At 41.6% G+C, this 16,544-nt stretch overlaps 1 protein-coding gene across 4 annotated transcripts in view; it reads left to right on the top strand.

The window, feature by feature from the left end:
- Nucleotides 1–16,544, top strand: part of GRIA1 (glutamate ionotropic receptor AMPA type subunit 1) — a 301,502-nt gene that overhangs the window by 241,924 nt on the left and 43,034 nt on the right. The gene's annotated exons all lie outside the window — the stretch shown is intronic.

Below are 16,544 nucleotides of genomic sequence, written 5' to 3'. Positions count from 1 at the left end.
CTAATACATGAGGGGTTGTAAAGGAATCAAAGCTGAAGGTCCTACCCCTGTCCTCTAGTTGCTTATGATCTAGTTGGGCAGGGGTGGAGGAGTACAACTCTAAAAACAGGTAACACAGGAGGCATAGAGAGAGAAAGGATGCAGGTATGGAAGACTGGAAGGAGAACTGGGCACAGTAATGGACAGTAAGCATGAAGGCAGGCACTGAGGCAAGCTTGCATCCCCAGCCCAGTGTCAGGTATAGATCAGCATTTGACAGAGTTGCAGCAGGGATGAAACAAGGACAGTTGGATCCGAGTTTCATCCCTGCCACTTAGAAAATATCTGGCCAATCACTCTCTTTTCTGAGACTCAAGCTCTTCATCAGGGAAAGGTGACTGTGAAAGGAAAACTTCTTACTAGGGGGCTGTAGTGGATTGAGAACTTGTGGTTGCCATGAATGCTGCCACTAGATATACCTAACTCCCTTCCTCTTATGCACAGAGTAGTATCACTCGTCTCTTTCCATACTGATGCTAGGTGCTGCCATTTTATTTCAACTGGCCAATGAAATATGAGCAGAAGGGGCATGTGTCACTACTGGGAAAAAGCTTTAAGAGCCACTGTGAAACTAGGGATGTTCCAGACAACTGCTGCTTTGTTGGTCTTGGCCCTAGAGGGAGGGTGAGGGAAAAAGAGCCCCCAACCAACCCACTGTATACATGTGGGATGAACAAGAAACTTACCTGTAATATAACAAGTGTTGGCGAGGATGTGTGGAGAAATTGGGACCCTTGTACACTGTTGGTGGGAATTCAAAATGGTGTAGCCACTATGGAAAATGGCATGGAAGTTTCTCAAAAAATTAAAAGTAGAACTGCCATATTATTCAGCAATCTTCCTTTGGGTATTTATTCCAAAGAATTGAAATCATGATCTGGAAGAGATATTAGCACTTTTCATATTCTTTGCAGCACTCTTCACATAGCCAAGATACAGAACAACCTATGTGTCCATCAATAATGAATGAACAAAGGAAATGTGGTATATACATATAGTAGAATACTATTCATCCTTAAAAAGGGTGGAGGACATTATGCAATATATGACAATAGCCATGAACCTTGAGGATATTGTGCTGAGAGAAAAAAGCTAGTCACAGGACAAATGTTGCATGATTCCATTTATATGAGGTGTCTTAATAGTCAGATACAAAGAAACACAGAATTGAATGGTAACTGCCAGAGGCTGAGGGGAGGGGAAAATCTGGACTTATTAATCAATGGGCATAAAGTTTCAGTGAAGCAAGATGAGTAAGTTCTAGAGATCAGCTGTATAACATTGTTAGTTAATACTGTTTTGTACACTTAATATTTTAAGAGAGTATATCCAACGTTGAATCTTCTTTTCATAATGAAATGATTTTTTTTATAAAGAAGGAAATATATGTGGGCTATTTTAGCAAGGATTTGGGTATCTTTTATTATCATAACATATCACTGCATATAGAATTTAATAAAGAGAGAAAGCCCTTCATACAACCTAGAGTTTAAATAATATAAAAGCTAGCAAAGGGACAAAAGGGGATTGCATCTGTCTGAAAGAATTGGGAAAATCTTTTTGGAGATAATGTCATCTGAGATGGATTTTGAATTTTGGAAGGATATCTAAGGGTCACAGAGAGAGAGAGAGAGAGAGAGAGAAAGGGAGAAAGAAAGAAAGATGAGAGAGAGAGAGAGAGAGAGAGAGAGAGAGAGAGAGAGAGAAAGAAAGAGAAAGAAAGAAAGAAAGAAAGAAAGAAAGAAAGAAAGAAAGAAAGAAAGAAAGAGAAAGAGGGAAGGAGAGAAGAAAGGAAGGAAGGAGGAGAAAGAGAGAAGCAAGAAAATAAAAGGTATGCAAGAATGAAAGCACTCAGAATGGATAGGGAAGGTAAATGTAGCCAGAGCAGTTAATAACTAATAAAAATAGTAGTGAGGAAAAAATAGCATAGATTAGGCACTTACTATATGCTGGTCTCTGTCCTGCATACTTCACATGTATTTATTCTTCATCCCTATATCAGTTTCCATTATTGCCATAACAAAACACCACAGTCAAAAACAATACAAATTTATTTTCTTACAGCCCTGTTAAGCCAGAAATCTGGTATAAATTTCACTGGGCTAAAATAAAGTTTGTGGCAGAGCCATGTTCCTTTCTGGGGGCTCTAGGGCAAAATTCATTTCCTTGGTTATTCAAGCTGTTGGCAAATTTGAATTCCTGTGGTTATTGGACTAAGGCTCTTGTTTCTGAGGAAACAAGGGCTTGAGCTGAGGGCTCTTCCCAGCTCCCTCATTGCTTGGTTCAATGGCCTTCTTTCTTTATCAAAACCAGAAATGGAGGACCAAGTCATCTGACACCTTGAATCTCTCCTGGCTCTTTTTCTGCCTCATCTCTTTGAGCAACTCTTTACTTTTAAAGACCAATATGATTACATTGAGTCCACCTGGATAATCACCCTGCTTTAAGGTCCCTGACCTTAATTCTATCTGAGAAATGTCTCTTGCCTTCAATGTAACATACTCACAGGTTCTAGAAATTGGATCATGTATTTGGGGGACCAGCTTTCAGCACACCACATCCCATTTTGTAGGTAAGGAAACATGCTTAGTGTGGTTAGGTAGCTTATCCAAGGTCACCACCTAGTTCTTGGCATATGGCTTTTGTTCCCAGCTTTATAACCAACTTCATCCAGAAACCATAAAGGAGAAAAGTGGAGCGTGAGGCTAGAACAGAACAATGGGTTAAGGAGTTATTGTATCACCCTCAAGTGGCTGCCACAAGAGATGGTTTAAAGAAACAATTATACTTTAGTCTCCTATGCTGTCTAACAAATTACCACTTTATAGTTGAAAATAACACATATATTACCTCCCAGTTCTGTAGGGCAGAAGGCCAGTATCCTGTAACTTTCTCTCTGCTCCAGTTCTTACAAGACTGAAATGAAGGTGTTAATCAGTTGAGTTCTCATCTGGAACTCAGGGTCCTCTTCCAAATCCATTTCTGGTATGACCTGAATTCAATTCTTTGCAATTATAGGACCAAAATCCCCATTTGCTTGCTGGCTGTTAGGAGGGAGTCCTCTCAGCTTCCAGAGGCCACTCTCAGATCCTTGTCCCTTGGCCCCCTCCAACACAGCAATGGAGAACCAACCTCACATCAGTTCCCTTCCACGTCAGACTTCTTCTGTTTCCAGCTGGAGGAAACTCTCTTCTTCTATAGACCTTAATGAGATTATATTAGGGCCACCTAGATAATGTCCCTGTCTTAAGTTCAACTGATAGGTAAATTTAATTACATTTGCAAAATCCCTTTTGCAATGGAATATGACATGATCATAGGAATAACGTGGGAGAGAGAGGAAAATGGAGGTCCTGGAGCCATCTTAGAATTCTGCCCACTACACATCCCATGAATAATGGGACAAATAATACTATGCTCATTGAACATATGAGAAGCACAGAGGCAGATGCCAGGGTCCAGATTCTGGTGATGAGCAGAATGCCATGTCTGTTTGACAACTGAGGTAGATCATTTCCAGTCTCTTGAGGGTAAGGATGAAGTTGAATATTTCTTAGTGCCTCTTCCAACTTATGCATGGCCCAGAGCAAGCCCGTAACCAAATGCATCTCCATTTATGCCCCTGGTGAGAATTCCTGAGGGAAAAGGGGAAAAACCCAAAGTTAGTATTCCATATCTATAATAATTCAGGTAAACTTATGACAGAGATTCACTAAGAGTGGGAGTCTGTCTAAATTTGTGAGGACATCAGTGTTATATGATATTTTTAAAGAAACTCAGCTTTATTATTTTAACTTTATACAATAATTTGTTCTATGACAACCACTTTTCAGAGCAAAGATTCTGAGGGAACATGATTTTAGGACTATGTAAGAATTATGGATTTATCTGAGATACCAGTTGCTCAAAAATGGGTGCTTCTAAAGTTTTTGAAATCAGTTTATTAATTTGTAAATACATGACTCCCTGTGTAATCATATTTTTGCTATTAATTAGCTCAAGAAATAATCTTCTCTATAGATAGCTCAGAGGAAAACATTACAAATTGCCTACGTATGGAGTTCCATGTTCACTCAACAAATATTGAGACTGTATTACATTCTAGGGAATTATGAGGAGCTCTAAAATCTCTCCAATGATTTAATAACCTATGGCAACAGTGAAAAAGAGCATAACAAGGAGTGGTATGGAGGGGGAAAGTAGAAGAGTTCAGAAAAATTAGAAGTTAAGGTAAGAAGCGGCAGGCAGGCTTCTCAGAGGAGGTGGCACTTGGAGCTGGACTTCTAAATTTTAAATTCAAAGCCCATGCCCTGGCTTCAGAGGCTCTGCTTGATCTAGTCCTTGCCTCATTCTCCATACTCCCCCTATACTGCAAATTACCTTGAACACATGAAGCCGTTTCCTGCCTCAGAGCCTTTGCTCTTCCTATTTCCTCTGTCTGTAATGTTGTTCTTCAGATTCTGTCACACATCCAGATCATTCTCAACCTTCAGCTCTCAGCTTAAAAATTAACCCCTCAGAGAGACTTTTCTCACTTCCTGTCTATACTGATCCCTTTTCCCCTCTTCCTGACTCCTTACCAGTCACCAAGTTAGTGAGAAAAGAATAACAACAATACTAAAAGACTGACAGGAGAAGGCATTGCTGCTATCTCCATTTTACAGTTGAGTGTGCCAGAACTCAGAGAGGCCAAGCCACTTCTCCAAGGTCACACAGCCAGTAGAGAAGATGCTGGGATTTGAACCCAGATTGTCTGATCTCACAGCCCGTAATTTTAACCAGTATGTCCCAGGTGTTCTTCATATTATAAACACTATTGGGGGTGGGGGTGGGGGTTGTCGGTGCAGTGTGCCTGGGTGACTCAGGCAGTTGAGCATCCAACTCTTGATTTTGGCTCAGGTCATGATCCCAGGGTCCTAGGATGGAGCCCTACGTCAGGCTTCACACTGAGGGTGGAGCCTGCATAAGATTCTCTCTCTCTCTCTCTCTCTCTCTCTCTCTCTCTCCCTCTGCCCCTCTCCCCAACTTGCACTCTCTTCCTCTCTCTAAAATAAAAATTAAATAAATAAATAAGTACAAACCAAAAAAACCCACTGTGGGTATTCATTTAGAAAATCAGAAAATAGTAAAAGGTGGAAAAGAGAGAGAACCTATAATCCAGCCACTTGGATAATTCCTGTAATATCTTAGTTTACCTACTTCCAGACACTTTATCTCTTCCAAAGTTGATTTCAAATGGGGCCATATACTGACAGAAACATGAAAAGATGCTCAACATCACTGATCATCAGGAAAATACAAATCAGAACCACAGCAAGATACCGTCTACATGTCAGAATGGCTAAAATCAAAAAGACAAGAAATAACAAGTGTTGATAAGAATGTAGAGAAAAAGGAATGTTGGTGCACTATTGGTAGAATGCAAATAGGTGCAGCCACTGTGGAAGATAGCATGGCGGTTTTTCAAAAAATTAAAAACAGAGTTACCATATGATCCAGTAATTCTACTACTGGTTATGTACCCAAAGAATAGGAAAACACTAATTCAAAAAGATGCGTGCACCCCCATTTTTCTTGCAGCATTATTTATGATAGCCAAGATATGGGAGCAACCTAAGTGTCCACCAAAGGATGGATAGAATGGATAAAGAAGGAGTAGTATATATACAGTGAAATATTACTCGACCATAAAAAAGAAACAGATCTTATCCTTTGTAACATGGGTAAACCTAGAGGGTATTATGCTAAGTGAAATAAGTCAGAGAAAGACAAATACCGTAGGATTTCACTTATATGTGGAATCACAACAAATGAACAAACAGCAGAAACAGCCCCATGAATACAGAAAATAAGCCGATGGCTGCCAGAGGGGAGGGGCATGGGCAAAATGAGTGAAGGGGAGCGGGAGATACAGGCTTCCAGCAGTTGTGGAATGAACAAGTCATAGAAATGAAAAATGCAGCATAGGGGATAAAGTCAATGGTATTGTAGTAGCATTGTATGGTGGCAGATGGGAGCTACACATGTGGTAAGCATTACATAACATAGAATTTTTGAATCGCTATGCCATACACCTGAAGTTAATGTAACATTATGTGTCAACTCTACTTCAATTTTTAAAAACGAACTAAATTCTTTCAAGACGAATCCATATAGTATAGCCTGCTTTGTAACCTGCTTTTTTCCACTTCACAGCACACTGAAATTTCCTTCCACATTATCTCTCATTTCTGAATAGTAGTGGCTGCCTCTACCAGGTGTCTACTCGGGTCCAGGTACCCCACTAGGCCCATTACACATCATCCTCCCAGTGCTTTTAGGTTGTTCCTGTTATCGTCCCCATTTCATAGATAGATGAGACTGAGGCTCAGCTATGTAAAATCACTTGCCCAAATCATATCCTTAATAAATGGCAGGGACAAGAGTAGGAGATCTATACAGTTTCTGATTTCCTACTTGGTAATTTTCTTCACTGTCCCAGAAAGGGCTGTGTTATCCCTTTGGTGAAATGACTGCGGGACTTGGGGTAAGAAGAGGATGAGCAGGTATTCCCTGCCTCTGGGGCTGCCCTGCCAGGTTGGCTGGGGGTATGTGGGAGGTGGGGTCTGAGTGTGCAGGGAACTGGGTAGGGTGAAAAGATACCTGGCAATAGAGGATTTTCAATTGGCTATTCTGAGTAAAATAACTCCTTTCAATACATGCCTTGTGCTGGAGCTAACCAAACATTAATTAAAGCAGAAGCATGTATTGTTATTTTTGCTCCCATTTGCTGATATTTTTAAAAAACCCACAACATTCCAACGCAAAGGACTTCAAATACTGGATATGTTAAGCCACAGATGACAACCCAGGCCCACATCTGGCACCCTGAGGCAGGGACCCAGGCCCTCGGAACCCATCGTACTTCTGAAACCAGCTGGTGGATCAGCAGATAGTAGGAGCTCTAGGGAGGGCTTTGGATATAGGGAAACCATATGTTTTGGTATTATAGGCTAGCCAGCAGGCAGCTAGCTATAAAAAGAGAGTGGCTTCTTCTAAGAACTTAAACCCAAAAATATATGTGGAGGAAGTCTCATTTTAACACCAGTATGGTGCCAAATATTCCTTTGTGTCTAGGAACTGTGGGCAAGTGGTGTTTGGGACCTGAGAAGGTAAACCTTGAAAGAGAAGAGTGGTTGGCCCTGGTCCAAGCTACACCCACTTCCAGCGAATGAAATAACACCATTGGAATTTGATGGATTTGGGTTCACAATCAAGCTCCATCACCTGCTTGGTGACCTTAATTAAATTGTTTTGTCTCTTTGAACCTCTGTTTCCTCATTTGTCAAAAGGAGATATGTCTACCTGGGCTGAAGAGAGCAGTGAGGACTAAAAAAAAAAATGGATGCCAAGTATCTTCTGCAGGATCCCCATGCAAAGGCCATAGAACAATGGCTGTTTGGGGCAAAGTGAAATTCTTGCTTATTTACATTCTCATTCCACCTCCACACCAGAGCACAGGCTGTCCCTGCCCCCAGGAAATACCTTTCTTTAAATTTCAGAATGCTCAAAGCCAGCCTGCCCTGCATAGCCCTGTCAATGGCCCCTTTTCCATGCTGCCTTTCCAGATTTTTCCCAGTTAGGCATGGCTTTTCCTACCTCCGTACTTCCTTAGCACTTAGTCAGTGACTCCTTATGCTGTTCACCACAGCTCAGGCATCATAGTTGCTTCTGGTGGGTCCCATTCATTCTGTTAAATTGATTTCCTTGAGAAGAAACTTCTTGGTTATTTTTCATCAGGCTTTGTATATATTCAGTCCTCAATAAATACCATGTAATTACTCAATTTATTCAGTATATGTTCATTGAGCACCTGCTTTATGCCAGGCACTGTGCTAGGCACAAGGGATATAGCAGTGAATGACACAGATAAGACCCCTGGCATCACTGAATTTACATTTTAGTGGAGAAAGACAGATAATAAATGAATAAATCAATTGATAAATACATAATTTATAGAAAGATCATTTCAGACTTTGATAAGTGCTATGAAAAAAGGAAATGAGGTGAGAGAGACATGGGTGGCAAAGACAATACCTAGAGGGGTGTCTGTGAGGAGGCGACGTATGAACATAAATCTAAAGGGTAGATAGAGGCATGTTTGGGACAATTGCAGAGAAGTGAATTCCAGGCAGAGGAAACAACTGTTGGAAAGGTCCCGAGATGGGAAAGAATTTGCTGTATTCTAGGAACTGCAAGATGGCCAGTGAGGCTGGGGCATGGCAATGACAGGAAAGGTGGTACAAGATGAAGTTGGAGATGGACCAGCTCAGGTTGACCCCAGCAGAGCATTTGGATGTTACTGTGACAAATTTTAACTGGGGTGAGGAACAACATGACTCTATTTACAGTTTTAAAAGATCCTCTGGCTGCTGTGTGTACATGGATTATACAAGGACCAGAGAAGCAGCAATGAAATGTGACACTGATTGATATCTAGTGTAGAGAATGTTATCTGCAACTATGGGCGTGATTGGATGGGAGGGACTGGATGTGGGGGTGAGATAAAGAGACAAGGCAGAAATGTCTCCCTGGTATTAGGTTTGTATGGCCAGATGGACAGTTATGTCACTTCCTGAGATGAGGAAGGCGAAGAATTCGTCAGTAATGTTGTACTGATTTGGGGCTTTTTGGTGGACATTCATTAAGAATTTTGTGTTAGATATTTCAGGTTTGAGGTGTCAAGGAGGCAGTTAGACACACATGTTAAAGGTTGGGAGAGGGCCTGGAGATTTAAATTTGGGAGTGGTCAGCATCTATGAATAAAGGACTTGGACTGGAGGAGGTCAGCTGGGGCAAGATGGTAGGCGGTTATAGTAACAGGGCTGAGACCCGAGCTTTGGGAACAGAAAGAGCTTAATATTGGGAAGAAAGGAAGAACCAACAACAACAAAAAGACTAAGAAGGAGTAAACTGAGAGATAGGAGGAGACTGAGGAAAGAATGGACCTAGAAGCTAAGAGGAGTGTTTCTAGAAGAAATCATCGAATAATCACCATTATTACAGATGACATCTTGAGCCCCGCTCTGTCTGTGCAAGACATGACTTACTCCTGGAATTCTTACCATCCATGAGATGGATATCATTATCCCCATTTTCAGGTGTGAAAACTGAGACTCAGAGTGAACCAATGAATCAGTACATTTTTAAGAATAACTGAACTCATTTACATCCATTCTTTTGCAAACTGCACCCGTGCGACACTCCCATAGCCTACCTAAATGGAAAACAATTTTCCATTTTGAAACACAGCTCTGCATGTGCTGCAAACTTAGAGCTTGTTGTCCAGCCCCCAGCTTCCCACCCCTGGGAGTCACCACAGGAGTCCAAGGCCCACCCTGCTGCCACAGTGTTAGAACACAGTGGCCAGCAGCTGGGGAAATTAAAACGAGTCACTTCTGCTGTGCCAGGGAAGTGCTGGGTGATTTGCAGCTGGTGACAAATGGATGATTCGCCATCCAAACATAGCGCCTCAGATTAAGTGGCCTCACGAATAAAATTCTTGCATTTGACCAGAGCTATTTACCCTGGTCTGGGAACCTTCATACCTGATCCCCAGTAAGCCTCTCTCCGAACATAGCTCAGCTCAGTAATTAGCCAAGACGGACATTTGTTTCTCCCACTAATTTAGAGGCAGGCCATCTGAGTTTCTGCCTTCACACCCATGTTTTCATTACTTTTTATTTTTTATTTAAAAAATTTTTTTTAATGTTTATTTTTGAGACAGAGAGAGACACAGCAGGAGCAGGGAAGGAGCAGAAAGAGAGGGAGACACAGAATGTGAAGCAGGCTCCAGGCTCTGAGCTGTCAGCACAGAGCCCAACACGGGGCTCGAACTCACGAACTGTGAGATCATGACCTGAGACGAAGTCAGACGCTCAACCGACTGAGCCACCCAGGCGCCCCTCATTACTTTTTAAAAATAGCCATTGGAAGCAGATGACAAAGGGAAATAGGTTGAACTCAGTGACCTCTTGAGCTTGGCTGAATGAAGGCACACAGGAAGTGTCCCTTCTGTCTCCTTCCTCTTGGGGATGACAGGAAATGCTTTTGAAATGAAGAATGTCCATATCCAACTCCTTGTCAGAATTGTCCCAGAGAGTAGGTTGACAGGATCGAATGTTGATTGCTTTTTAACGACTTTCCATTCCCCACATTGGTCTCAAGGATCTGATTTCCTAAAGTCCCTGGCCATGGCATCTACTCCCTTACCTCCAAGCAGGCTATTGCTCCTTGCGCTATGTGAAGACCTCCATCCTGAAATGCTTACTCTGTGCCAGGCACTGTGCTACATCCTTCATTTGTATTTTCATGTTTAATTCTTAAAAACACCATGAGTACAATTACTTCATTTTGTAAAGAAACAAGCACAAAGAGATTCAGTGACTTGCCCAAAGTCATACAACCAGTAAGTAATGAGACAAGATTCCATCCTGCTTTATCTGACCCCTGGGCCCATTCTCCTCACCAATGCCCTCTACTTTCTCCTTGAGGATAGCACAAAAGTCATTATCAAATGAATCATTGCAATATTTTATCTGGATGTTTACCTGGAGGGACTAATAACTAGATAGATGGTAATATATTTCTTGACTACTGTAGCATACTCACTTAAATCAAAAGTCTCTGACATTCACAATAGGATTAAGGGCAGGAGTCAGCAAACTGTGGCCCACAGACCAAAACCAGCCTGCTGTGTGTTTTTATGATTAATTTTTTTTGAATACAGCCATGTGCATATGTTTATGTATTGTCTATGGCTGTTTTCATACTACAACAACAGAGATGAGTAGTACATGAAGCCCACAAAGCCTGAAATATTTACTACCTGGACTTTTACAGAAAACGTTTGCCTATCCCTGGTCTAGAATGACAAATCTAAGCTGAGAGATTATTAAATAAATAAATAAATAAATAAATAAATAAATAAAGGCCTACAGTGAATCCTAATGCATGAACAGGACAGGAAATATCCATCAGAAGCAGAGAATGATCACATCAGAGCCTTACTGTCTTCTATTAGCATCACATTTAATAATATATGCAGTGTCTTATTAACAAAAGTAAAAACCATCATTTACAAGAAGAGACAGCTTATAGCCAGCATCAAGAGCATGTCAGAGTCCATTCACCCAGTAGGCATGAACTGCCATTTGAGCGTTGTCCTCTTCCACAGCCCCTGCTCCCGTGGATCACCAGACCCTGTCACTTTGATCTCTTCATGCAGCCTGCCCCTCCCAATTTCCATGGGCTCTGTTTTAGCAAGTTCAACCAAGCATCACCCTGTTCATCAATAATACTATAAGTAATAATCATTATAGCATCTTTAAAAAATCACTACAGCAGCATGGTTAGAATTGTAATAGGAGAAGGATTATGGTGTGATGGGGAGCAGAAGGGGTTGCTTAGAGCTCTGCTTGCAATGACTGGGGAGTTGAAGAAGAGATAATATTCCACTCACCTCCTCTTTTTACCTCTAGCTACTGAGCCTTCTCCTACTACTGTACCTATTCTGCTTAACAGTCTCTTACTTATACTCCAAAATCAAGCACAAGTTTCTCTTCCTCTGATAACTGTCCCTGACACCTGCCAGCAGAGTGATTATCAAGTCTTTCTGTGTCCCCTTAGTACTACTTTCTTACTTGTCACATAATTAAGATAGTACTATAATTACCATTTATGACATTAATATAAGATGGTGATAGTTCTACTGAGTGCTTACTATGCTTCAAACACTGTGCTAAACATTTGGCAGAGAATCAGGGTGTTGGACCCCACAGCCTGTGTTTTAATCACTAGGCTACACTGCCCTCCCATCTTCTGCATGGAAGGCAGAGACTATTGTGTATTCACTTTTTTTAAAGTTTATTTATTTATTTTGAGAGAGAGAGAGAGAGAGAGAGAGAGAGAGAGAGAGAGAACACATGCATCAGCAGGGAAGGGACAGAGAGAGGGAGAGAAAGAATCCCAAGCAGGCTCCATGCTGTCAGTTCAGAGCCTGATGCAGGGTTTGATCCCATGAACCATGATATCATGACCTGAGCTGAAATCTAGACACTCAACCAACTGAGGCAGCCAGGCACCCCATGGTATATTCACTTTTATCTCTGCAATGCCCAACAGTGCCGCCATACAAGTAATGTTTATAAAATGAATGGATAAATAGTATGGCACACATTTCTAAAGATACCTATCCCTTGGTCATTCAAACACTAATTAGGTACTACTGTGAAGAGATTTTATAGGTATAATTTGAAGTCCCAAATCAGTTGATTTTAAGGTACAGATATTTTTCCAGGTGGACCTGACCCAAACAGATGAGCCCTTTAGAAAAAGAGAGTTTTCTCCAACTAGTGGAAGTCAGAGAGGTTCAAAGAATAAGAGGGATTGCTACACTATTGCTGGCTTGAAGATAGAGGAGACAGGTGATGCAGAATGCTGGCAACCTCTAGAAGCTGAGACAGCTTTGGGTGGACAGCCAGCCAGAAAACAATGACTTTGGTCCCATGACCACAGGGAGGTGAACACTGCAAACAACCAGTGAGGTTGTTCAACCCAAACTCCAGATAAGAACCATAGCCCCAGCCAATACCATGATTTCAGCTTGGTGAGACCTTAGTGGAGAATCTAGATACCCCGACCCAGACTTCTGATCTACGGAAATATGAGACAATGAATGAGTGCTATTAGAAGACACTAAGTTTGTGGTGATTTGTTATGCAGTGATAGAAAACAAATACAAATAGGTTTCCAATTCTCTGGAGATGCTGGTGGTCAGACTCCTTTCTGTAGCTCCCAAATGTCCCACTGAGCTTTACAAGAAGTGAATCATGGCTGTGATCCAACATCAGGGAGATGACATGGGTTGAGGAAGTCTGTGCTCACTACAAATGAATCAGAATCTGGTGAAGGAGGTAATGTTCTACAGTGGGTAGACTTCTGGACAAGAAATATGAAGTCCTGGTTCCTAGTCCTAGATTTGCTAATGGCTCACTACATGACCCTGGATAAGTCACCTGATGTCATGTAACTGCAGATCTTTCATCTGTAAAATGGGGATATTCATCCCTCTCCCATCCATTTCATAGTACTGTAAATGATGATTGAGTAAGATAAAGAGCCCAACAAGCCATATAAGTTGTGACCAATTCTAGAGGAACATAGGGATTCCTCAGTGGCTTAGGGACTTTAGGGAAGAGCTGTGCCAAGTTATAAGACTAATAAAATTCAGGTGATGAGGCATACCTCCACGGGCCAGATAACAGTTGTTCTTCCCTACTAAGGAATTTATCCTATAGCTCCCTAGGAGAATAATTATCACAAAAATAATGCCTCATGTTTCAACAACACTTTTCAAAGTGCTTTTCCCTGTGCTATTTTAATTCCAATAACTTGTATCAGTTACAGGAAAAGAATCAACTAAGTCTAGTTCTGAAAGTTTTGGTTTCTCACCATGACATAGAGTTAGTCTCACCCATTACACAGAAGAGAAGACAGAGGCCCAGCTGGGCAGGCAACTTGCCAAGGTTATGGGGCTGGTCAGTGAAAGAGCAAAGACACTCATTCCCAGTCTTGGCCTCCAATAACTCCATCTCCCTACTTTTGGTATGGAACTGGGAAAATGCAGAGTTCTTAGACAAGAGGCCCAGCTTAGCCTGTACCAGGTCTGAACTGAAGAAGGATGGTGTTTTACACTCAGGTTCCTATCAAATGGATCAGATGCAAATGAAGCATTGGAATTATGTCACATTTTGAGGAGCCTCTTCCCCCAACCTTCCAGTTATGCTACAGATGACACTTACTGGCTGTTAAACAACAGACTCCTTCTTTGGTATCTTTATTAAATAGGTAGGGATGTGGGAAATAGTGTGCAGGGTAAGCTGCTCTCAATGCCTAGCAGATAAATATTAATTAAAGAAGAACAGGGAAGAAGGATCCATTGACTTGGAACTTTCTTGGGAGGGTTTTGAGTTTCACTAGATGATCCCCAACTTGGGATACTTTAGCTGGGTCTCTCAGTTCAGTAATGTTGGAAAAGGAAATAGCCATCCTGAACACTTGGTTTGAGGCTGTTACTCCAGACATCCTGGGCTATAAGCAAGTTTGAATTCTCCTGGCCCTGAAAAATATTCCTGGTCTCTAGAATCCAATGTGAATAGAGTTGGCAGGTTATGAGAGAGGTGATATTCATGCATTCACTTGTTATTGAGGCCCACTCTGTGCTAGGTGCTATAAGATTCTTTACTCTCATGGAGCTTATGATCTAGGGGAATGATAGTCAACAAACACACAGAGATCCAATTTCAATGACAATGTGAGCTACATGAGGCTCTGAGATTCTTAAGCCTGAATGCTGAAAAAGTGCTAGGTGGGTTGAGGTCTGAAGGATGAATAGGGTTGAAACAATGATGGGGGTGGGAGTGGGGGCAAGAGTGGCATGTGATAAGGGTATGAGACTTTTGAATAGAAAGAACCAAACAAAGCCCAGTGTGACCAGAGTACAGAAAGCATGTTGTGGACACACTGGTGAGCAGGCCAGGGGCCAGACCACATGGGACCTTGATGGTCACCAAGGAGTTTGAATTTTATTCCAAGTGTAAGAGAAAGGCTTTCATGGATTTTAAGCAAAGAAGCAACATAATACAATTCACGTTTTTAAAAAGACCACTCAAACTGATTCAGCAGAGGAGTGGAAGGAGGGGCTGCATGGAGGGAAGTCTAGTTTAGATGCTACTGTGGTCACCCAGAGTTGGGAAAAGAGTAGCATCTTCACACAGCCCCAGGACACTGATATTTGCCACCTCCTAAGGTGAAAAGAAGATCCTGTGATTTTGAGTACATATGTGTACTACCCCTAGGGCATGGAGAGAATAAGTTTGCCTCTTTGTATCTCATTTTGCTTGACTGCCCAATGGAAGCCATGCATCCTGGTCTACCTAGTTATCATTTCAAATCACAGAAAGGGAGAGATGGGAGGAGTAAGAGAGAAAGCTGGCCCTGTGTAATATATGACCCTCTGTGTAGACATGTCTCCAGCACGTCGTACCCTGGGGACTAAGAGTAGGCACCAACACAGCTTCTTTGTGAATGGCCCACCAAGTGAACATCTTCAGAAATGGGGAAACCCACTCTCACCCTCAGAAAAGCCAACTCATTGTTGCACCACCCTACCTATCAAATACCCACTCCTTGTATTGCTAAAACACTTGTACCAAATGCTCCTAAATTGGGTCTCATGGCAGCAGCCTCCTATCAATCCTTCAGGGAACACCTCTCTCCAAGTCTTTTTTTCTGGTTCCCTCCTCCTGCAGCCATTCTTCACAGGGCATAGCTTTGCTCCACTCTCCTGATCTCATTCCTTTGAACAAATTTCCTCTTATTTCCTCTTTTAATAGGAAGCATCTAAGAACATTATTTTCCATATAGCAAGCAACAACAAATATTTGCTGAATTTTTTGAAGTGAGCACTGTCTGCCTAGAATCAAAAGGAGCCTGTAAGACATGCAAACAAAGTGGGACACACAGGAACATGGGAATAACACAGAGAAGGTCCGGTAGGGTTTTCAGAGCATTGTGGGACAATCAAGCAAGCTAGCAGGCCTGGGTTCTGCTCCTGAGTCAGTGTGATTTGAGACTCGAATTTATCTGTAAAACTTATAGGTTGTATTGGTGATTTCTTTGGTGGTTAAGTATTAAGTTTTAGTTAAGCACTGTCACCTACTGAAAGCTCTGAGCTTAAGGCTGTCAAGGCACATGTTAGAAAGGATGTACAATTATAGTAGTGCCAGGATGACACTTACTTAACAAATCAAGCTGGATGGAAAGAAAAATAGAATGCAAGCAACTTTATCACTGTATGATTCAGTATGATTTGATGCCCTGTATGTCCACCATACCACATCATATGACATCAACATCAGTTTGTAATATCTTTGGAAAAATATTCTAGAACTGGAAACCTCCTAGCCAAATCTGAAAGATCATAGAATTCTTGACTAGTCAAGTCTCTCCTCATTGTTGGGCATAAGAGAGGCGTCTAGGACTCTAAGAACATCAAGGAACAATTTCTCACCTCATTTGTGATTGTCATAGTTGCTGTTTGGATCCAGTACAAAATATGCTTTGTCTTTTATTTCAGCCAAACTCTTTCCCTGTGGTAGGGGGGAGAACTGTACTTGCCCTCAACAGTGACATTTCCCCAAAGTGGCCGAAGTACAGCTGTTCACATTCTGCCTCCAATACATTCTCCCTTCCTTTCCTTCTGGTCCATTACTTTGGTAGACTTTGAAGGCCAAAAGAAGAGTAATGAGAAGGCAATCTGGAAACATTTCTGAACATGGTCAAACGTGTGCATCATGTGTGTAAATGCATTTGCAATTCATATGTGTGTGCACAAACATTTGGTGTATATGTAACTGCATTTAAAATGATGTTTGTAAGACAGATAGATGATAGATGATAGATAG

The sequence above is a fragment of the Panthera tigris genome, chromosome A1 (assembly GCF_018350195.1).
Source record: "Panthera tigris isolate Pti1 chromosome A1, P.tigris_Pti1_mat1.1, whole genome shotgun sequence".
Classification (NCBI taxonomy): Eukaryota; Metazoa; Chordata; class Mammalia; order Carnivora; family Felidae; genus Panthera; species Panthera tigris.
The sequence above is the reverse complement of the archived record's forward strand: the minus strand, read 5'-3'. Positions and strand labels throughout refer to the sequence as shown.